This window comes from Pan troglodytes, chromosome 6, assembly GCF_028858775.2.
Source record: "Pan troglodytes isolate AG18354 chromosome 6, NHGRI_mPanTro3-v2.0_pri, whole genome shotgun sequence".
In the NCBI taxonomy this organism is placed as follows: Eukaryota; Metazoa; Chordata; class Mammalia; order Primates; family Hominidae; genus Pan; species Pan troglodytes.
Genome location: NC_072404.2, coordinates 23883174 through 23906918, shown reverse-complemented (window position 1 = coordinate 23906918; position 23745 = coordinate 23883174). Strand labels below are relative to the sequence as shown.

At 39.4% G+C, this 23745-nt stretch overlaps 1 protein-coding gene across 8 annotated transcripts in view; it reads right to left on the bottom strand.

Moving 5' to 3' along the window:
• Positions 1-23074, bottom strand: part of HDAC9 (histone deacetylase 9) — a 911712-nt gene extending 888638 nt beyond the window's left edge. For 4 of the 8 annotated variants that reach the window (XM_016957129.4, XM_063814095.1, XM_063814102.1 and 1 more), the window contains exon 1: positions 22686-23074. The gene's annotated coding sequence lies outside the window, so the exon portion shown is untranslated. The remainder of the gene's footprint in view (positions 1-22685) is intronic. The other 4 variants (XM_063814075.1, XM_054687406.2, XM_016957131.3 and 1 more) reach the window with 3 other exon arrangements.
• Between the last annotated feature and the right edge of the window lie 671 nt (positions 23075-23745).

Sequence of the window (23745 nt, the reverse complement as noted above, 5' to 3'; positions counted from 1 at the left end):
AAAGTAAAAAAAAAGGTTTATTTATTGCTGCACTTCTCAGCACTGTTAATATCTTAATGTGCCTCTCTATGAAATCCATCTATGTATGGTACACAGGATTTCTCAAATTCTTTTAATGTCATAATCCTTTTTTCTTGCAGATGTTGTGGGGTTTACGTCCCATCTACTTTAGGAAACACTGCTTTCTTTGGGACTGGATAACTTATCATCAGAAACTACATTGACACCAAAAGCTACAGATGAAGTTAGAATTTACCCTAACCTACCTACCTTACATGACATAGCTCATTTATCCTTACAAGATATCCTTACAACAATCTTATAGTGTAGGTAGTACTAATATCCTCAATTTGTAGTTAAGGGGGGAAAAAATGCTTAATCTGGGTACTGAGTGGTTCTCAGTTGCACTGCCTCTAGGGCTTTGCTCAAGCTCTCCTGGAATTCACTGTTCCTTCAGAAATTCCCTGTTTCCACATGGATAATTCCTATCCATTACTTTAAGGTCCATTTTATCCACTTTCCCCAGGAAGTCTTAACTGCCAACTGGCTAAAAATAACCATCCCCATGGTACCTTATTCCTTTCATGAAACTTTTAAATTTACTGTCTTATACATGCTTCGCAGAGAGGCCAAATTCACATGGCCTAAGAAGAAAACAAGCTTTTGACTGGCTAACATATTCCTGATAAGAGACGAGTGTGGCCAGGCGCAGTGGCTCACACCTGTAATCCAACACTTTGGGAGGCCGAGGAGGGAGGATCATGAGGTCAGGAGTTCGAGACCAACCGGACCAACATGGTGAAACTCTGTCTCTACTAAAAATACAAAAATTAGCTGGGTGTGGTGGCACACGCCTGTAATCCCAGCTACTCAGGAAGCTGAGGCAGGAGAATCGCTTGAATCTGGGAGGCAGGAGGCAGAGGTTACAGTGTGCCAAAATCACAACACTGCCACTCCAGCCTGGGCAAGAGTGAGACTCCATATCAAAAAAAAAAAAAAAAAAAGGAGATGAGTGTAAAATGCTCTCAACATTTTAAAGTATGTTCAGGAATACTATCTCATTTGATTCTCCATTTTGAAAGAAAGAAAATAAGTTCTCATTTGAACTGAAGAAACTGAGCTTTAAACAGCTAATTGCCTCTACAAGCGAATTCATACATCCCATTACCTAGCACAGCCTTTACACACAGTAGGTACTTACCTGAGGACTGAGTAAATGCTTGAGAAAAACTAACTTAAATTCTGGGCTTTTTCACACTTGAGCACTCCTCCCATGATGGCGCCCATCTCCATATACAGTGAACGCTGTTGGTACTCCCCCACACTCCCTGGTCATTGCTACTTAAATCTGTGCCCACAGACTTCCAACCGTCAACCCTTTTATTTCTTTACCTGAGGGTTTTCTCTGGACCTGCACTGCAGTTGGAAACTCTGGGTATTAACACCCCCTAGAAGAGCCCTCAACTAAGGACTAACAGGTTCTAGGATATCATATCCCAACTCCCTTGCTTCTCATGTAGCTAATTGTAGGCATATTTTTCACAGGTCCCTCGAAAGAATTAAAATTTCAGTTGCTCAAGTGAGTAACTTGCTTAATACAAACAGTTTACTGAATGCCTCCTTAGTAAACTACCTGCACTCAAATCTTTGTCTAAGAATCTGATTCGGAGAACCCAAATAAGACATATAGGGTCGAAACAAGAATTTCTAGTTTTAAAAATGAAAGGTAAAAAAGGGGGAATTACTTATAAATAACTAAGTATAATCACGTTTTTGAAAGAGAAAACATTAACCAGCCACTATTTACCACTGCATAATGAGCAAGTCCAAAATGGGAGTTAATGTTAGTACATGAATGTTAACTCATGAATTTGCTGACATGAAAAAGAAAAGCTGTTTTAAAAAGTACAGAAAACACTTTAAAAATATGTTAGGGAAAGTGTCAGTTTAAAATCCACTTTAGGCCTTAAATCTAACACCTTCCTCAGGTGTATAGGTTGAGAAAAAGTTCTAAATCTCACTTTTTTGCTTCTACTCTTTTTGAATTAGCTTTTTAAAGGAGGTGTCTGTGTGTGTGTGTGTGTGTGAGAGAGAGAGAGAGAGAGAGCAAGAAAGAGATCAAGTTGTATTTCAATGAAGCCATCTAATTAGGCATTTCTTAAAATGTCCTCAGATCTCTGATCTTCAGTAGGGCAAATGCTAGTAGTCTCTCTCACATGCCTACATTTGACCACAAAGGATGTCTAATCATTTGTTCAAAACTTACCAAACACTTTCTACGGAGAATTACTGGAATTTAGTTGTAAAGATTTTTTTAATGAAAGACAAAGGAGTTATCACTAAGCAGCTCCCAGTCTAGATGGAGAGACAGAAAAAGAAACAGATATTTACCATTTAGGGTAGCAAGGGATGCCCAGAGTATTTGGGAAGCGCAAACACCCTAGGTTTGCTCCTAATCTACACAGGGCAGGGGAGAGGGGGCAGCAAAGCCAGATTAAGATTGTGACATGATGCTTGTTCTAAAATATCATGGTTGCATACCCAGTCCACTACATTTTATTTAAAGTTTAAAAACTATGAAACATAACACTTACATGCACACTCAAAAAGCTTCTTTCAAGATTTTCTGATTGCAAAGGTGGTATAAGCTCATCAAAGTTAATCTATTTTCATTTGTAGGGTACTCCTGCCTGCCCTGAAGAGTCTACATAATCCCCCTATTAAGTATTCCAGCACTGGTGTATAAAAAGGGATTCCAGGAGAGGTGAAATATGAACTCAAAAGAAAATCAGGAATTTAAGAGATGAATGTGAGAAGAGAGTGGGCAGGACTTTTCTGGTAGAAATGTGTACACAGGGCCAGCCACGGTGGCTCACGCCTGTAATCCCAGCACACTGGGAGGCTGCAGCAGGCAGATCATTTGAGGTTAGGAGTTCAAGACCAGCCTGGCTAACATGGTGAAACCCCATCTTTACCAAAACTATAAAAAATTAGCCAGGTGTGGTAGAGTGTGCCTGTAATCTCAGCTACTCAGGAGGCTGAGGCAGGAGAATCACTTGAACCTGGGAGGCGGAGGTTGCAGTGAGCTGAGATCGCACCACTGCACTCCAGCCTGGGAGACAGAGTGGGACTCCATCTCAAAAAAAAAAAAAGAAATGTGTGCATGGATATTAAGACTCATAGACAGCATGGAACTCTTGGAAAAGTTTGTAGATTAGCATACTAGTGCAAGAAGGGAGAGAGGAACAGACAGGCAATGGATATGGAAAGACAAAGTACCCAGAAATGAGACTGGAAAAACCAGCAAAGGTCAGATCATGAAGAATCTTGAGTTCTAAGGAGCTTTCGGTTTTTGTTTTGTTTTTCACTGCGTTCCCTGACTTTTTCTGAGGTATCATTCACATACCTAAAAATTTACCCTTTTAATCTATATAATTCAGTGATTTTTATTATATTCACAGAGGTATACAGCCATCAGCCCCATCTAATTCCAGAAAATTTTCATTGCCACAGAAAGAAACCGTATATCCTTTAGCAGTCACATCTCATTCCCCCTTCCCTTTGCCTCAGGCAACCACTATTCTACTTTTAGTCTTTGGATATTTCCTATAAATGGAATAAAATAGCATGTGGCCTTGTAAGTCTGGCTTCTTTCACTTAGCATAATGTTTTCAAGGTTCACCCAGGTGTAGCATAAATCACTGCTTCATTCCTTTTTGATTACCTAGTAATATGCCATTGTGCAACTACACCACATTTTGTTTATCTATTCACCAGGTGGTAAACATTTGGGTTGTTTCCACTTTCTGGCTATTATAAATGGACATGAATAATCATATATACATTTTTGCCTGGAAATATGTTTTCAATTCTTTTGGGTGTATACCTAGGTAATATAGTAACTCTCTGGTTAGCTTTTTGAGGAACTACCAAAATTGTTTTCTGAAGTGGCTGTGCCCATTTTGCATTCATACCAACACCAGAGTTTGAAATCTACATCTGGAAAGCATCCCAGATGTAGATGAAATCCACATCTAGAAGGCATCCCAGATGTAGATGAAATCCACATCTAGAAGGCATCCCAGATGTAGATGAAATCCACATCTAGAAGGCATCCCAGATGTAGATGAAATCCACATCTAGAAGGCATCCCAGATGTAGATGAAATCCACATCTAGAAGGCATCCCAGATGTAGATGAAATCCACATCTAGAAGGCATCCCAGATGTAGATGAAATCCACATCTAGAAGGCATCCCAGATGTAGATGAAATCCACATCTAGAAGGCATCCCAGATGTAGATGAAATCCACATCTAGAAGGCATCCCAGATGTAGATGAAATCCACATCTAGAAGGCATCCCAGATGTAGATGAAATCCACATCTAGAAGGCATCCCAGATGTAGATGAAATCCACATCTAGAAGGCATCCCAGATGTAGATGAAATCCACATCTAGAAAGCATCTAGATGTAGATGAAATCCACATCTAGAAAGCAGATGAGCTAATCAAAGTTTTGAGGCTAGAAAGAAAAATATTAAAATTTCATTTTAGAAAGGCTATTCCAAAAGTAATATTGGTTAGAATTCTATTGCAAGGAAGCTAGGTAAGACAACATGATTGTCTGATTAAGATAACAGTAGAAATGATCTGAAGGAGGAAATGGAATTGAAAACAAAGGGGGAGGAAAAGGAAATAGCCTTTAGAAAAGATTAATTCAAAATTTAAATTACCTAGGAAGATGAGTATCTTCTCCACTAAAATGTCTAAAATATCAGGCAAGTAATGAAAATAAATAAAACACAAGATGTAAGCAATGGGGAGTAGGGTGGACTATAACAAAAAAGAAAGAACACGCCTCTCTAAAGGAGGCAGCTGTAACTCAGCTCCAATCACCTAATGCTACCGGGAATGTCTGTGCAGTGCAGTGAGACGGTCTCCCTATTCAAGAAGAGCCAAAATCTGTACCTTCATGTTGGATGTCCTGATTTTTAAACACTGTCAATTAATTCAATATTTCTTTGAATTCTGTGTGGCATCAACAAAACATGTCTATAAGCTGCCAATTTGTGATCTCCCTTACAGAGTAAAGGGAAAAGTGAGCCAAGAATCAGAATATGCCCACACTGAGGGAGTGAATTAAATAGGGTCCCAAAAAGGAGACAAGGAGAGAGCAGAGGCAGAGGAGGAAACTGGAGAGTATGATATCCCAGAAGCTCTGGGATGATCATTTCCAAAAGGGGGAGTAGTAAACAGTGTGAAATGGTATAGGGAGTCTTTTCACACTGGGAACTGAAAATTGAAAAAATATTTGGTGTCTGCGGGCAAAGTAGAAAGCTGAACAACTTAGCATTCTCTCTTTTCCCAACCCTTGTTTTTTTCAAAAGTCAGTATAAGGATTTAAGTGCCTCAAATCTTTTTTTAAATTTCTCATAAAAGAGCCAGATAAGTTTAATTATATTGTGTTCCTCACCTCAGCTGATAGATATTGAAATAGTCTGGTTTTAAAAAAATTAAGGCCTTTGAAAAAGTTTAGATCTCTATGATGTATGATCACTTGGTCCTTTCAAGCTTATGGTTACAAAAAGAAACCCTTAATGTGTCTTATAAACAAAAAAAATACAATTATGGGAACAATGTACAGCAGGTTCTCAAATAATGTCATTTCATTTGTTTCATTATAAAGTTGATAAAAGAAATAATCACTTCCTAGCCCGGGCCACTGTGTGCATAGAGTTTGCACATGCTCCCCTTGTCTGCACAGGTTTTCTCTGGGTACTCCGGTTTCCTCCCACATCCCAAAGCTGTGCATGTTAGGTGAATCAGCGTGTCTACACAGTCTCGGTCTGAATGTGGGTGGGTATGAGTGTTCCCTGAGATGGGATGGCATCCTGTCCGGGGCTGGTTCCCAACTGGTGCCCTAAACTGCTGGGATCGGCTCTGGCCACCCAAGACCATGAATTGGTGTAAGTGGGTAAACAATTTTCAGACTTGTTTTTAGGAATCTTTCTTAAATGTATGTATAGCTCACATTTATTCCGATGTTTTATATTAGAAATATTTCGATCTTTATGTAGAAGTTTGGTGATATTTTTGTGACCAGAAATATGCCATAGGAGCTTAACTCTTGTTTATATCAATTAGCCTGTGGTAACAGTGGTTTCCTTGTACGTCATTTCACTTAAGGTCGCAGATTCCAAGAACCTATCCATAACGATAAGTGAGGACTTACTGCATATAGCTTTGGCTGTATGTGACAGAGACTGAAAATAATAGTGGCTTAGTTAGACAAGACTCCAAGCTGTTATGGCAACTCTGCTTCAAGAAGTCATCATCTATGAACAATAGGCACTGGGGACTCCAAAAGGGAGGAGCCAGAGAGATGGCGCAAAGGGCTGAAAAACCTCCTATTGGGTACTATTTCACTATTTGAGTGATGGGATCAATAGATGCCCAAACCTCAGCATCACACAATATACCCTTGTAACAAACTTGCATATGTACCCCCCGAATATAAAATAAAATAAAATAATAAAGTAAAAATGTCACTATCACAGTCTGATATGGTTTGGCTGTGTCCCCACCCAAATCTCACCCTGAATTGTAATAATCCCCATGTGTTAAGGATGGAGCCAGGTGGAGATAATTGAATCATGTGGTTGGTTTCCCCCATACTGTTCCCATGGTAGTGAACAAGTCTCATGAGATCTGATGGTTTTATACATAGGAGTTCCCCTGCACAAGCTCTCTTGCCTGCCACTATGTAAGATGTGCCTTTGCTCCTTTGCCTTCCACCATGATTGTGAGGCCTCCCCCGCAATGTGGAACTGTGAGTCCCTTAAACCTCATTCCTTTATAAATTACCCAGTCTCGGGTATGTCTTTATTAGCAGTGTGAGAACAGATTACTGTCCTAGGCCTTCTTCAAAAATCTTGTTGTTCTGCCATTCTTAAAGTGCTGGCATCCTTAGCAAAGTCTAAGATAGGCAACCATTATTCCCACATTCCAGCAAATGAGAAGGGAAAGGAGACAGCACACCCCTGTCCTTTAATGGCCTACTTGGAAGTTGCACATAACCATTCTGTTTATATCCTGTGGTCAGAACTTTGTCACATGGTTTAAAATTCTTAGCTGCAAGGAAGGCTAAGAAATGTCATCTCTATCCTGTAGGGATTTGTCCCCAGCTAAAACTTAGGTGCTTTATGTCTGAGGACAGTGGGGAAAAGAGAGACTAGGAGACAACTAACAGTCTCCCTCACAGAGTAGTATTCGCTTTTTCAAGATTCTATTCTTAAAATTCTATAAATTATTTATATTTTGGTTCAATTTTGCAAGAGAATATAAATCTGGCCTAACCTTTATTCTTAAATATTGGAAACATAGCCATGTAACACTGCCACAATTTTGGCTTCATGGTGCTGATATTTATGACAGTGCTGAAGAAAAAGTTAATTTTAATTTGTTCTTACAAAATTATTTTCCTAAGAATTCTAAAGTAACTCTAGTCTTCTTGCCATGCTTAACAACTAGCTTTCAAAAGACTACATTAAAAACTCAAATTGCAAAATTAAAAAATCATTGACATATTCCTACGACATATGGAACTATACCACCTCAAGGATTCTTTTAAATTATCACAGTCAATTGTGCCCTTACTGCCAGAAAACTCTTGAAGTAACAAGATGTATTCACTATAGCAAGATGTGCTCCTGAATTTTGACACTTTATTCTCATATTAGTTCACAGTAGTATATTTTATCATTCAAATATGAGAGAGGATTAAAAATAAAATAATTCACCAGCACATAGTTCACTATTGCTTGACATATGAACAATCTCAAGGCCTATCCATGAACTACAGAACCTCCTAAATAAATATAAAAGAGGAGCAATCCATAAGTGATCCAATTTAAAATATAGTAATTTATGAGCTGTTTTATGATCATTCACATTTACTAGATTCAAGAGTACATTATTTCAAAGCCACTTGGCTTCTATCCTTCTTAAAAAACATGGTACTTTCCCATAGTGGCATCTTTTATCCACTTAAAAGTATGTAAATTATTATGCTCAACAAATTTAACTCCTTATTTTATGACCAGCTTGCCTTAAGAATGGTTTTGAATGGCTAGGACAGTGATAAAAGCATCAAGCATGATATAGAATATAACTGTGCCAAATGGATTTTTTAAAATATGCTTGTAATATAAAATGTTAATTAAAGAAAATTTGGAAACTGCTGAAAAGAAAGATGTAGAATATCAAAATAAACTACATTAAATTGAGCATTAAATACTTAAGTAGTCTCCAAAATGATATTGACCAACAAGGTTTTACATGGAAGAGAAAAGGAATGGGGGAACCACTTCCAAAGAAGACTGAGTAAGAGGGATTGGAATTATCCCCCTGCCTAAGAAAATAAAAGTTCTGTACAAAATATGAAGCAATAGTTTTCAATACACTGGACACAATGCAATAATCTTTGAGAAACAGAAAACATATGAGGTGAACCCTAAGAAATGGGAAACTGATGACCTGGGCTCTATGACTATTCCAGCTTCCAGATTGTGGCCCAGGAAAGGAAAACCCAGGCAGAGCCTAGCATAATCCCTGAATTGAGGAGATGAATTGGAGGAACTAAGGAGATCAGAGCAGCTAGATGTCACAGGCCAGAGTACTGGAGGGGGAAAGCTAAATATGAAGAGATATCCAGAGGTCTACAAATGAGCTCCCCCCTTCAATATTCAGCAGTGTAATGATTAGGACACAGATGTGAGAAAACAACCCAAAGTTAGGAAAAGAACCACCTGAAAGTGTTAATGGGAACAGTACCCAGCACTCACACAAGTCTGGGAATTGTGCCTATTCCTACCAGCCAGACTGGAAAACTTCATAATTCATGGGGTGTTGGGTAGAGTACTCAGAAACTAATCTTAAAAACAAGACCTGAAAGGATCAAGCTGTTTCCCAGTAACTAATTGCATCCCAGAAAAAAAAAACTCAAGAAGATTTATAGGAATATAAAAATATCCAGCACCCTACAATTCACGATGTCTGGCATCCATCAAAAATTACTAGGCATGCAAAGATATAGGAAAATATAACCAATAGCAAGGATAAAAAGTCAATCAAACAAAATTGACCAAGAACTAAAAAAGACATTAGAATTCGCAAACAAAGTCATTAAAACAGTTATTATGAATCTATTCCATATGTCCAGAAAGTTAAATAGGGACATGGAAAATTTTGAAACACCCAATTGAACTTCAAGAGATGAAAACTACAATGTGTGAGATGGAGAACACACTAAATATGACTACTTGGTAATGAACTTGAAGACACAGCAATAGAAACTACTCAAAATGTAACATATGGAGAAGAAAAAATAAAAATAAATAAACAGAGCATCAGTGATCCTAATATACATGCAACTGGAGTTCCTGAATAAGAGAAAAAAGAGGAGGGACTCCTAAAAAAATTCTGAAGAAATAATGACTAACTTTTTTTTCAAATTTGATGGAAACTATTAACCCTCAGGCCCAAGAAGCTCAATGAACCCAAAGCACGAGAAACATGAAGAAAGCTATACCAAGATACAGTAAAATCAAATTGTTCAAAACCAGGAATAAACAGAATACGTTATAGGACTTGATATCTATAAAGGAGAACAAAAGTAAGAATGACAGCAGGTTTCTTGTAAAAAAAAAATGCAAATGACAAAACAGTGAAGTAACATCTTTAAACTATTAAAAGAAAAAAACTGACCTAGAATTCTATATCCAACAAAAATAAGGTGAAATAAGACATTTTCAGAAATACAAAAGCAAGCTGATAGGATTCATCACCAGCAGATCTGTGCCACAAAGAATGTTTAAAGGAAGTCAGGCAGAAGGAAGAGGATATCAGAGGAAAATCTGGATATAGACAAAGGAATGAAGAGCACTGAAATGGTAACTACTCGAGTAAATACAGAAGATTTCTGTTTTACATAAATATCTTTAAATAATTACTGTTTTAATAAAATACGAATGTAGTAAGGGCTTTATAACATATGTAAGAAAAATAGAATAGGGTATAAAATATATTTTAATGAGTTTCCAGTAGTTACCTGAAAATTAGAACACACAACAATATTTCAGATCTGCTATTCTAGAGAAATTAAAACTGTAGCCATTATTCTGAAATACTATTCCATTTGGCCTACACTTTCCCACTTGGCTTGAGTAGTCTTAGCATTATACTTTTGAAAATATAAGTTAAGGTGAATATATGATGTTTGTTCTCACAGAGAAAAGTAGTAAGTAACTCCAAAAGGGTGTTCTGGTTAGTAAACAAGTTATCTCATAAGTTTAAGCAAAGGCCTTTGATGAACTTTATTTTTTTTTTCTTTATTTTTTTGAGACAGAGTCTCACTCTGTCGCCCAGGCTGGAGTGCAGTGAGCAATCTCAGTTCACTGCAACCTCCACCTCCAGGGTCCAAACGATTCTCCTGCCTCAGCCTCCCAAGTAGCTGGGATTACAGGTGCCCACCACCGCGCCCAGCTAATTTTTTCTTTTTTGTATTTTTAGTAGAAACAGGATTTCACCATGTTGGCCAGGTTGGTGTCGAACTCTCAACCTCAGGTGACACACCTGCCTCGGCCTCCCAAAGTGCTGGGATTACAGGCGTGAGCCAACACACCCAGATGAACTTTATAAATAAAAGCAAACTACTGTTTCATTATAATACTAAATTTATTTAATATTTATTTTAATGTAGGTAACTTTTAAAAATTGGGTCAAATAGATAAATAGGAAATTTTAAAATACATCTACAGCACAAGTCACAAAGGAAAGTTCCCTTCCTCATTTCCCCAACCTGTCAAGAATGAACATAATGTATCATTTACATCATTAGGGCTTTTTAGGAGAATGTTTATGGGGAAAAGTTGGGAAAGAAGATAACAAAGCAGTACTAGCTTCTCACCATAGAGAGGCATATGAAAGCAATAAGAAGATAAAAGCTCAACTGGGGATTCACAAGTTCAAAATTCTATATATTGCTACTGAATTTGTCTCCCATTGTGTGAAATCTATTCAAGAGCACATCTACAAGTCCACTCAATGAGCAGCTGTGTGCTGGACTGAAAGTAGAAATAGAAGGAATAAAGAGGAGATGCATCTTTGGGGTAATGAGGGAAAGGTAGGTTCCAAGATGAAAATCTAGTATAGACAAAACTGCCTTGAAAAGAGGTTAACTCATCCATAAAGTATAGTTAACAATCTTTTGTGTGTATCGCCCTGAACAGAAATGCTGATGCACACTCAAGTTTGGGAACTACTAAGCTAGACTAAAAAAATGAACAAAAGGCAAGCTTCCATGCTGAAGTCTGTGCATTCAAATTCTGCCACATAAGACAACAATTAAATCTCTAGCAGTAAACAGAAAATGAGTGGAAAATTCTAAAGTATTTCTGCTAGTCAGCAGAGCTGATTTCAACTTATTTGCATAGATAGCCTCTATAACCATTACATACTACTAGATTCAATACTGTTATAAGAATTAAAGGAGAATTGAATATACCCAATACTGAGGTTCAATATATGTACAGTAACTTATAATAGAAGTCTTGCTCTAGCAGAACTACAAATTGCATAAAGATCTCAGCCATTTGCAGGAAGCAATTCCTGTCTTTCTAAATGACAGTCCTGTAGTATCGATTTCACGGATTTGGCAACAGCAGTGAAACTTGTCATGATGGGATTACATCTTATGTAAGGACTGAGTTGTAATGTTTAAATGCATATGATGCTAGTTCATTCTTCTGGACCAGAAAGGGTAAAAGGGCAAGATAAGCAAACAAAACAATTGGAGAAAAAGAATATTCAGACATTTTTCAGATTATAATAAATTTGAAATGTGTTTAGACTATCAGTAGACGTTAGTACACAACATCAAATATGGGCTGGCAAAGCATAAACACCAGAAATGAAAATGATGATGGTGGTATTAACAATGATAATATAGGCTGGGTGCAGTGGTCCACTCCTATAATCTCAGTTACTCCAGACGATCACTAGAGGCCAGAAGTTCAAGACCAGCCTGGTCAACAAAGCAAGATTCCATCTCTAAAAAAGAAAAAATCTAATAAAAAATTAGCCAGGTGTGGTGGTATATGCCTGTAGTCCCAGCTCCTTGGGAAGCTGAGGCAGGAGGATAAGCTGAGTCCAGGAGTTCAAGGCTGCAGTGAGCTATGATCACACTGCTGCATTCTAGCCTGTGTGACAGAGCAAGACCTTGTCTCTAAAAATGATAATAATGATATAGATAATCCAAGTTTAAATGGTTTATTAGGGGAAAAAAGGACTAAAACAGAAAGACAAGCAAACGCAAGATAACCTGGGTCATTAAAAAAAAAAAAGGTAAAAGTGTACATAAAACTTATTTGGTAAAGTGGTGTCAGGCCTCTAGCCTAATAAGGAAATGATGAAATACCAAAATAGATGGTGGGGCAAGTGAACAGATGACATCCAATGTTGCTGGTCATTTAGGAAAGAATGAAGTCAACTTGGTGGACTATATTGCCCTATTTTTAAAGTGATAAACTCACTTCATCCATCCAATACAACAAAATCAAATAACAACATCCAATTATAACCAAAAAATATAATAATGTTAGATATGAGAGCAAATAAGTTTGAGAAAGTACATTTTATCATTTGGGTCTGTGCTGCCCACTAGCCATGTGTGACTATGCACTCATTAAAACGAAATAAAACTCAATTCAGGCCATTGGCCACATTTGCTAAATTTCAAAGACCACATGTGCCTAGTGGCTATAATGTTGCAGAGCATAGACATAGAATATTTCCATCATCACAGAAAATCTTACTGGACAGCACTAATCTATACAACTGTTAGAAGTGCCCTGTACATAAGAGATTAGATCTAAAAGAGTACGAATACACACACACACACACACACACACACACACACACACACACACAAAGCCAACAAGTCATCCATTCTTTCATTCAGAACATTTATTAGGCACTTCTCATGTAAGAGTTGCTGTGCTACGCATTCAGAGACCACAGATTAAAACAAAATAGTCCCTGCCTTTGAGTCACAGAGCAATAGGAAATAACAATATATTAATAATCGGTCAATCAGCAAACACTTGTTGGTCACCAACTATAACAAATGCACACAGTGCTATGGAAGAAAACAAAACAGTAAGCATATAGTCTCACCTCAAGGAGCTTACAATTTCATTAATGACACACAACATAAGGCAAGATGTAAAATGTTTTAAGTGGCCAATTAACATTTGCAACTGTGTATTTCAAACTGAGGTCCATGAGCTTGATGTGAAATATTTTTTTTTTCCATTTTGGGATTTCATTGGGATGATCATCTAAATATACATGTTGTATGCTAATCAGTTTCTGAATAAACGTTTAAAAACTAAATACTGCCACCAAATTTTCATCATGTTGTTTGCACTTGGTGTTTTCAATCATGCATATACTAAGTGGAGATCAAAGAATAGAAAGGTTGCTAAACAAATAAAGTCTGTTTAGAGAAAAGGTGAGGATGAAGTGAGTCATTACAGAACACTGGGTAGCACAGGCAGGCAAAAGTACCTGTACTATAGAGGTTATAATCATCATGAGTATGAAGATAATGCATGCATCCTATCTCTGTGTAGCTTCTACATAATCTGTTCTCCATTCCAGAAATCTTGGAATACAGCTTACAGATTTGATTTAGAATTCGATGACTCCACAATACTAATCACATTTTCAAGGGAACGAAAAGATGTTATAGAGATCTCAGGTGATATCTCATTAAACCTGACATTTGAGGATTATTTGAGGAATTTTGATCATGTGTAAAGTCTGATTATCCTGAGCCATACACAAAGCCTCAAAGTTAACATTGTTTGTTTGGTTGTAAACGGACAATTTTTGTATCTATATTGATATAAAACATAGAAATAGATTAAAGAAAAACAGAATCTGAGACTGCATCTTTATACTTTTAAACTGGATACTGGCAATGTAATTTCAACAATACAGCATCATTTGTCACAGAGTTCAATGTTGTTTCTTTTAATTTCATCAATTCTGTTGTTTATACTCAACATTTGTTTGTTGGGTTTGGTTTTATAATTTATGAAATCTATAAGCAAAAGCATTCATATTTATGTTCCTATATACCTAAGTAGAATGTTTAATAAAAAATAAACACACTCATACTGTACAGACCTGTAGTCTTAGTCAAAACCGGCCCATTCTTCCTGTGGTGTTTTATTTGGAGAAGGTACCCATTAGGAAGCCAAACCTTCTCTGCCCTCTTTTCCATCTAAGTGGTGGGAGACTATGAATCTCTAGCAAGCCACAGGGTAATTGCAAGAAGACCATAAATACACATGTAAATCCTCCTGTATATTAAATATACTACTATATTTCAAAAATGTAAGGATGCTGTTTGGGGTAATAAAAATGCAAATTCCTTTTAAAGACTTTCCTAATACAGTAGCCTTTTTATTATGGATTTTCTCAATTAACACTAGAATTCCATTTGTAAGCCTGCGAAAACATAGCCATAACCCTAAACTACAGTAGGAATTCAGAGAGGAATGAGATCTCAGTGTGTTGTAGTAATCAGGGGAAGCATCACAGAAGAGGTGGGACATACATTGGGCCCAGTGAAAAAGTAGGGCAGAGAAGCACAGCTTCCTAATCCCCCAACAGAACCCCAGCAGAATGAAAGTCTGATTTTCACTACGAGATGATCACTTATAGAAACCTATGCTACACGGTTCTCTTTCCATTGCAAGAGGCAGAAACTCAATTTATGGATAATTCATTGCTCACATAACATATCCCTGGAAAAAATCAGCTATAGAACGAGACTTAAGAATGACTGGATGCAGGAAGTGAAAAACTGAAATGTACTTATTTCTCTCTCTCTCATCTTGACTTTTCTTTACACGTCGATGTATTCTCTCAGGCTGGCTATTCCTGTTTATCTAAAATCGAAGCCACTTGCTAGCTCCAAGTTTAGGATTGAAATCCTTAATGATTTACTGGATGAAAGGCAGGGAGTTGCAACAGTTAAAAATGTAAGGGCCTGGCACGGTGGCTCACATTTGTAATCCTAGTGCTTTGGGAGGCCTAAGCAGGAGGACAGCTTGAGGCCAGGAGTACAAGACCACTCTGGGCAATACAGCAAGACCCCTTCCACAAAAAATGTTTAAAAATAAACAATAAATAATTTTTTTTAATTAGCCAGGTATGCTGGCATGAGCCTGTAGTCCTAGCTACTTGGGAGGCTGACACAGAAGGATCACTTGAGCCTAGGAGCTCAAGGTTATACTGAGCTGTGATCACACCAGCCTTGGGAGTAGAGCAAGACCCTGCACCTAAAAAAAAAAAAAAAAAAAAAAAAAAAGTAAAGGTAATAAAGATAGGCTGGGTCCAGGCTGTGAAAGAACTGGTGTCATGCTAAGAAGTTTGGGTTTTTAAAGTCAAATCTGGCCTAATCTAGTTTAGGAAATCTAAAACCTATATGAAGAAATTAAGTTTATTTAGAGACTTCCTGAGCTACAGTGTGCTCTAGAATAGATTAGTACTGTTGACCCCAGTCAAGCTGGGGCTGGCTCACAATTTCCTTCTTTGAGAACAGTAGTATTCTAGAAGGGTGGACACCTGAACCCAGATGGAGCAATAATAAAACTCCCTTTGCCTGGCCACAGTGGAGTAGTCCATAGGTGTGCACCTGATCTAACACAATCCAATCATACTCTTCCTTGAGGTATTCAGTTTTAAATGTTTACATTTAGGCTCAGATACCCAGGGAAATCTTAAAGGCTTCCTCACACTGTGCTGGGATGTAGAGTAAAACTCAGTAAAATTAACAGAAAATAGATAAGACTTCCTGGGTACAGTAGAGCAGCAAGGGGATCTGGGCCAATGATTCTGATCAATGAAACTAGATCCATTTAAAGAAGATATTTAAGTACATAAAACAGAAGAAAAAAGTAGAATATCTATGAATAGATTTCAGAGGCACCACAGAGTAGAAAGAGGGACTGAGTAATAGAAGAACAAAGGAAGAATGTCTCAATAGACTTTTCAAGATCAAAACAGTGGCATCTACTGAAAAAGCTATAGAAAGAACCCTATGGCCAAAGAGGCAATGAGAATTCATAATGTTACCTGATTTAATTTAATAGTAGAAATCTACATATAGGAAAGAAAGGAGACACAGCGCTTTTGATTTTAACCAAAATGATAAGTAGAAATAAAAATGCACAGCCTCTACTCCCCATTCTTACTTTTAGATCTAAGAGAGACCTATAATATGTACTTCCTGCTGAGAAAATAAAAGAAGGCATGATACAGCACACTCTCTCACTCCTCTCTTTAACCCTCATCTTGCAGTATCCAGTTCTCTCAAGCTGAATGATGGAACCCAACAGCAATTGTAGCACTGACATCCACTTCAATGTGAGTAACAGGCTTTCCCCCTGGAAACTTCACTTACTGCTTGTGAGTATGGGATGTGTACTACAAGACTTCAGGCTCTGGAATCAGACCTGGATTCAAATCCTAATGCCACCCCTAGCTGAACGACCCTTGGCAAAGTATTTAGCCTTTCAAAGTCTCCACACACCTGCCAGGGGAGAAGGGAGGCAGAACTAGGGAAATATAAACTAAACTGCCAGAGTTTGAGATACAAAATAGATAAAATGTGTCTGGCAAAGTGCTTAGAGCACAGGGTGTGTTCAATAGTCCCCAACCCACTACATAGCACCCTATGGTCACTGGGCCACAAATATAGTACAGTGGTCCTTAGCTCTACTCCTTTCTATAAAATGAGGGTAGACCACACTGCAGGCCTCCAAGTCACAGCGCTGGTTCCCTGCAAGGATTAGTGGAATCAGTCCCTTAAAAGTCTTTCATGCGTGGAATATATTTAGGGACTAATTAAGTCAATACCCAGACTAATGTATGTGTAGTGATTCATCTTTCAAAGGTTTTCTACTCCTTTCTTATCACTACCACTCATAAATGGACCCTCATTACCATTAGTCTCCTAAATCCTGGAAGAGTTTTCTCTTCCAAGGAGTCATCATGACTTCAGTCACTTTCCAATTCAATCCCATCCCTAGAAGGCTATCATGCCTATCCTGGCCAAAAACTCAAACATTTCATTAAGCAATCATTTTTTCTTCTTTCCCTCAGCAGTGGACACCTGTCATTCTTTTTGGCAATGGACAATGGGACCCCATTATTATATGTGGAGAATCCTCTCTTTTATGATATAGAGCCCACATTCAACTGTAGAAGCTATATGCCAGCAGCGACAGCAGCAGTACCTCACAGGACAAATTCTGCAGAGGGATTTGGAGCCTTGTTTCTACTTGAGTGGCTTCAAAGTCAGGTCTGCTGACTTTACCAGAGGTTCTTTTTTTAAAAAAAAAAAAAAAAGAAAGAAAGAAAGAAAGAAAGAAAAATAGGGTCTTACTGTGTTGCCCAGGCTGGAGCATGGTGGCACGATCATGGCTTACTGTAGCCTCAAATTCCCAGACTCAGGTGATCCTCCCACCTCAGCCTGCCAACTAGCTGGGACTTCAGGCACACACCATCACGTTCAGGTAATTTTTTCTGCATTTTTTTGCAGCAACAGGGTCATGCCATGTTGCCCAGGCTGATCTTGAACTCCTGGACTCAAGCAGTTCATCTGCCTTGGCCTGCCAAAGTGCTGGGATTACCGGCATAAGCCACTGTGCCCACCCAACACCAGAGATTCTATGAGCTAGTCAATGTGGTGGACATATCCTAAGCTGACCTCCAAGGAGTCATGCCCTTGTATAGTCTGATGTCACTCTCTCACTATTATATTATAGTATATAAGACTCTTTCTTATCAGACTGGAGCAAGAGAGACTTCCTTGCTACCTTTAAAAAAGTAAGATGCCATGTTGTAACAGTACCTATGAGAGTGCCACATGGCAAAGAATAACAGCAGCCTCTAAGAGTTAAGGGCAGCCTCTGAATGACAGCCAGCAAGAAAATGAAGGCCTCAGTCCTACAGCCACTATGAGATAAATTCTGCCAATAATAGAAAAGAGCTTGAAAGTGGATCTTTTCCCACTGATCTTCTGTTGGGATTGCAGCCCTAGCCAACATGGGAGAAGATCTCTGGCCAGAGGACCTAGTTGAGCTATGTGTGGACTTCTGAGCAATGAAACTGATATGATAAAGGGGTGTTGTGTTAAGCTGCTAAATTTGTGGAAATGTGTTACACAGCAAGAGAAAACAAAGTCAATATCCTCTAATAAATTTATTTGATGCTTATATTAACTAAAGTTAGTTTCCATGACTTGCTACTGAATACCTTGAGTGACACACAGACTATCCAAATCTTACCCTTTCAGTGGTCACTTCAAATTCCAGTCATCACTATTGTACTAGAACTAAACCAGTCCACACCCATCTCCTTCTTATCACAGCTTCTGTAGAGATGTGAAGAAAGTACCATTTCCAGCAACCTCAATGCTCCTCAAGCTCACCAGAAACACGTTATACTCTCTCTGGTGCAGCAAACAATAGATAGTAGTTTTCCTCTCTTTGAAGCTCTAAACAAAATTCACCATAGTAAACAGGAAACCACATCTGAACTTTTTTTCAGTACTTGATACTTAATGATTTGGATGAGCTCCTATAAACCATTTGTAATTTAGGAAATGGAAGAGTAAGAATATACATATTAGCTTAATGGAGAGCTCTTGGTACTGTCTGCTTATTCAAAAATACTTGCATAAGATTACATATTACCATTATCTACAGAATTACAATGCTTCCTTCTGCAAGCTGGATAATATATTCCACTGTTAAGTGTAATAATGCAATATCAGAAGTCTATCACTTTAGTGTTACAAATCATGTGGGCAATTATCCTAAAAAAAATTCTAGTGGGATTTGAAGGAGAGGAGATTTGGTGAGATGAAGAAAAAGAACAAGTTTCTGTCCTTTTCTTTTTTAAAAAAAGTCTGATTTATTCAGATATGAGATCTACATGGAAAGAAATGACTAGATAATTCCATAAACCTTCTGTTCACTTTGATACCTGTAAGTTCGGCCAAAGAAGCAGAGCTGATGAGAGAAATAGACATCCCGACCCCCAGAATATGATCTCTGACCATTACTGGCTGCCTCTGGAGTGAACACTCCATTACTGTCCCCCGTCAATACTCTCTCTTCCCAAAAATCAGGTTCTGACTTTTCTTGCCAGTGAGGCTGATGATCCTCAAGCTTGACAACTGTGCTGATAAACTTTAAGAACTGCTTTGATCAGTAAAAGGTCAGTAGGTAGTTGATAGGGTGAGGCCCGCAGGGCAGAGAAATATGTGGACTATGGATTGATTGCAAGAACAAATATTCTGCAGAGGTGTGTGTGCTTCTTTGTTTATTTCAGCAGTAGCTGTTAGAGTCATGGTTCTCTCCCATCAACAGGCCAACAGTATGATCCATCCCCTTATGACTATATTGACTGATTTAAAATCTGATCTGCACATATATAAAGATGACCACTTTAAAAATCTAGAAATACATAAATTTATGAAGTTATCATAAGACACAGGAGCAGCTTGCTCTCATAATTAAAATACAGGAAATATAGATGTTACGCTCAGCTTCACACTGATTCACTATGGTGTAACGTTGGGTATATCAGTGTACCTGCCGCCTCCTTCCTAAAATGAGAACAATATGTCACCCTACTTATCTCTCAAATGTTTTGAGGAATCACCAAAAAGTGTAAGAATTATAATAACAAAGTGGGAAACAATTGTATATATCTGCAGATGCATGCAATAAAAATTAAGTATGATGTCTATTGAAAGCAAAAGGCTTCAAGCAGTAAGAGCCCCCACCAACTTAAACAGTAATACAAATTGTATTTTAAAACAAACAAAAAAAACCAATGAAGCAAAAATAAAAAGCCACATTTGGATGTAATAACAAAAAATGTCCATAACTACAATATTTCACTAATGAGAAGGTACAGATGCTACATACAGAAGGATTTTATGATGTCCATATGTTTCTCAAATGACTCTCCTTGTTAGCTATTTCTCCACATCTCTATTTAAGAATAACCTGCACCTTCCCCACTGAGTGTGTACAAATTATAATGTAATATGTTGTAATATTTAAACAAATTCAAAAAAGAAGTAATTCTAATAAAAAGAAAGGAAAGCTACATAAACCTAGATGTAGATATTAATAAAAATCTGAATTCTGGTGTCATTCAAATTAGTTAATTAAATAGGTTTATATCTGGTCAGCTGGCCTTAAGATTCAAAACTTCTAAACCTCAAATAGAATTCATCTATATCTTAAATATATAATTATTTATATATAGTGGCAATAACTTCATAAAACAACTCTTTCTACTATAATAACGGTTATGGTTAATTTGGTCACCAAACAATCACAAAAATCTATAACCATGTATAAAATTACCTTTTAATTGCAAAAGAGCCATCATTATTTCTACAAAAGACAGCAGTTTAATGTGCTAAACACTCTTTAGTCAGAGTGCTGGTCTGACTCTCCAGTAAAGGCCAGCCCAACAGGCTGAACTGCAGAAAGAAAGAAACAGGAAGATCAAGGTTAAAAAAAAAAAAAAAAAATCTGTCTCCTACCCATAAACTGGTATTTAATTTAAAACTCCTTAACTTCCTTCTGCACAACCTTATGTGCATCTAACCGTGTCCATTTTGTAGTAAAGATTATCAATTCACGAGCACAGCTAAGAAAGCATCTCTCTCCCTCTGGGTGGCAGTTTATCAAAGGTCAGACAGGATTGCCACCTTACATGCATCTGTTTAATAGCTAAAACATATATGAAAACACTAGCTTTTTCCCACACAGAAAATGGCATATTCTAAGAAAATGCTGCTCTTCTTCAAATGTGCCCCATTCAAACAAAATGGATGAGAATAAATTACAAGCAAGTTTTACAACTGACTAAATTATGTTGTTTTGAAAATATAATATTCTTATTAGCCATTTTAAACATAAATGGTTTCCAGAAGGAACATCAGTAATTTGACGTTTGGGGAATTAAATTGGTCCAAACTGGAACAGTGGTTTAAAAGGATAAGGAGGACTAATTATCTGTGGTAAAAGGCAAATATATTAAACAACAAATTTTCAGTCACAATAATTTCCATAATAAATATCAAAAGTACGAAAAAGAAGGTCAAAAGATATCCTGTAAACATGATTTCTGATTTCTTAAATGCAACTTATTCTGTGCTGTTTTTAATTACAGGATTAGAAAGATTTCTGGAGCATCAGAAAACATCCAGGCCTTTTCAAATGTCATAAGGTTTTCTTTTGGAAGATTTTCAATGCTTTTTTCCTTTAATATGGGTTCTCTATGTACGTACTCCCTTTTTCCAGATTTCGATAGTGCCTGCAAGATTTGAAAACATGACAGTGCTCTGAATACTTGTAATTCCTAAATCTTACTCCTTATGAGAAATCTCAGCACAGCAAGAGTATTTAGTTGTATATGCATTGTTATACCATTTGGGGAGAAAAAAATTAACTCTTCGCTTTCTTTTCTGGTAGAAGTTAAACTTTTTAAGCCTTTCTTACCCCTTTCCCATATTTTACACACACACACATACACACCCCACATACATGAAATAATGAATATATGTAGATATCTTATTTCTTATAGGATTTCAAAATGCTACAGTTACTTAAAGCTGAAAGTTCCTTTTAGGAGATTACACACACCTCCCTGGAAGAAAAAACAATTGACAGATCTTCCTGAAATTGGAGCACAGGAGACTCACTAGAGAATTCTCCAAGTCCACATCACAGGAACTGCATCCTCAGCTCTCCGTTGCAGGCCACCTCTCCTGACAACCGCGTCTCGGATCTGGAGAGAGCTCAGTCCCGCTCTGTCACATCACAGATACACAGGCCTGACACCAGCACCTCTCATTGCGGACAAGGGGGTAACGGCTTCGAAGCCAAACAAACGCAGCCTGCTAGGCGCTCAGGGAACGCCCCCGTCCTCCGTTCCCTCTAGTCCCCACTGTGACACCCTCGTATGGCATCTAATTAACCAGTTTACCTTAATAAGCTTACGATTCATCACTCTCCTTCCACTAGTCAAGGAACTGCTTTATCTCCCATCCCATCCCCCAGCCTCCTGAACTTTTCTTAAAACCCAGGATTCTGATGTATTGACTTAAAACTGAAGTCCTCCACGAAACATCAAAGGTACCCCCCAATAAGCGTTGCTCCCCTCAAGCAACACGTTGCCAGTACAAACTTTTCATTCATAGCTCGGCTCCAACATAAACTGGGTGTGTTTGGGGGCGGGAGAGAATCACGCCACCGACCGCTCGCCTCAGTTTGCCTAGCCAAATGTCAGGGTCTGCACCACAAAGATGACCTAGCACCCAACTTCTGACAAAGGTTCCCTTAAACCCACCGGTCTCCGGGCTGCGAGATGCAAGGCAAGTGGCATCAGAGTCCGGACTGAGATGCTGTTAACCTGCGGAACCCGAGAAGGGAATACCGCGGCGCATCCTGAGGACCGGTGGCCCCCAATTCCCAGGGCTTTCCTCAAGCACCAGCCGGGGACTCTGCCGTGGTGCCACTCACCTCCGCCCGCTCCTGCTGAGGCTATCGCGCCCTCCTTCGCTCCGCGCCGGCGACCTCTTAACTTCTCCCCCTTCTCCAAACAGCCATCTTTCGAGGAGGAGAAGAGAATGGTGAGGCAGAAGCAAAAAGGGAATGAAAGTTGACTCGGGGGCCGCCGCTGCTCCTCCAGCCGAGATTTACCGGCCGCGGCGGGCGCTAGAGGAGGAGACCGCGGCGAAAGCGGCGAGAGCGGCGGGCGCGGCGCGGCCGGCTCGGTGCGCGCTGCGCGATGTGCGGGACGCGCCGCCGCCGCCGCCGCCGCCGCCGCCGCGCGGGGGGGGCTCGGGAGGGCGGCAGCGGGCGGCTGCAAGCTGCGAGCTGAGCGGGTGGCGGCGCGCGGAGGATTTGCTAAAAATAGCACTTCTTGGGGAGGGAAGTAGGGGACGGAGGTGGGAGGAGAGGCTCGGCCGGGAGCCCCAGCGCCGCGGAGGCTGGGCGGGGCTGGGTGGGGATAGGAAGAAGGACCCGCGGCGAGAGCGCGGGCCCAGGCGCTGGAGACCCGCAGGGCGGGCCGGGAGGCGCGGGCCGGAGGGGATTACGGACGCGGGAACACCTGGGCGCGCGGCCGACGCGCTGAGAAGGACGCGCGGGAGGCGGGAGGGCAGCGAGGACATCCCGGGGTGGAGCGGAAAAGGGCTCTGGGCTGCACCAGCGTTATCTTCCCCCCAAGGGGAAGGACCAGGGAACCTAAGACGACTTGGGATTTCTGAAGCGAGACATGCCCACGCGAGGCGCGGGGTGATGGTCAGGCGGCGGCCGTGATAGAGAACGGTGCTGGGGAGAAGCCAGGCCGCTGCCTCGCCCTCTCGCGCCCCCCGTGGCTCGGGGAGCCCCGGCCGCTCAGGTGCGCGCCACGCAGCGCCAGCCCGCCCCAGCTGAACGACTTCTTTTTAAGAGGAGGTAGCATTGTGGGGCGGTACCTGGAACGTCCCCACAGATGCGTGGAGCTTGAAGAATCATTCAAGGGAATTTAAGAGAAAAAAATGCTACATTTGGGGTTTGTCAAATGGGAAACGTGAGG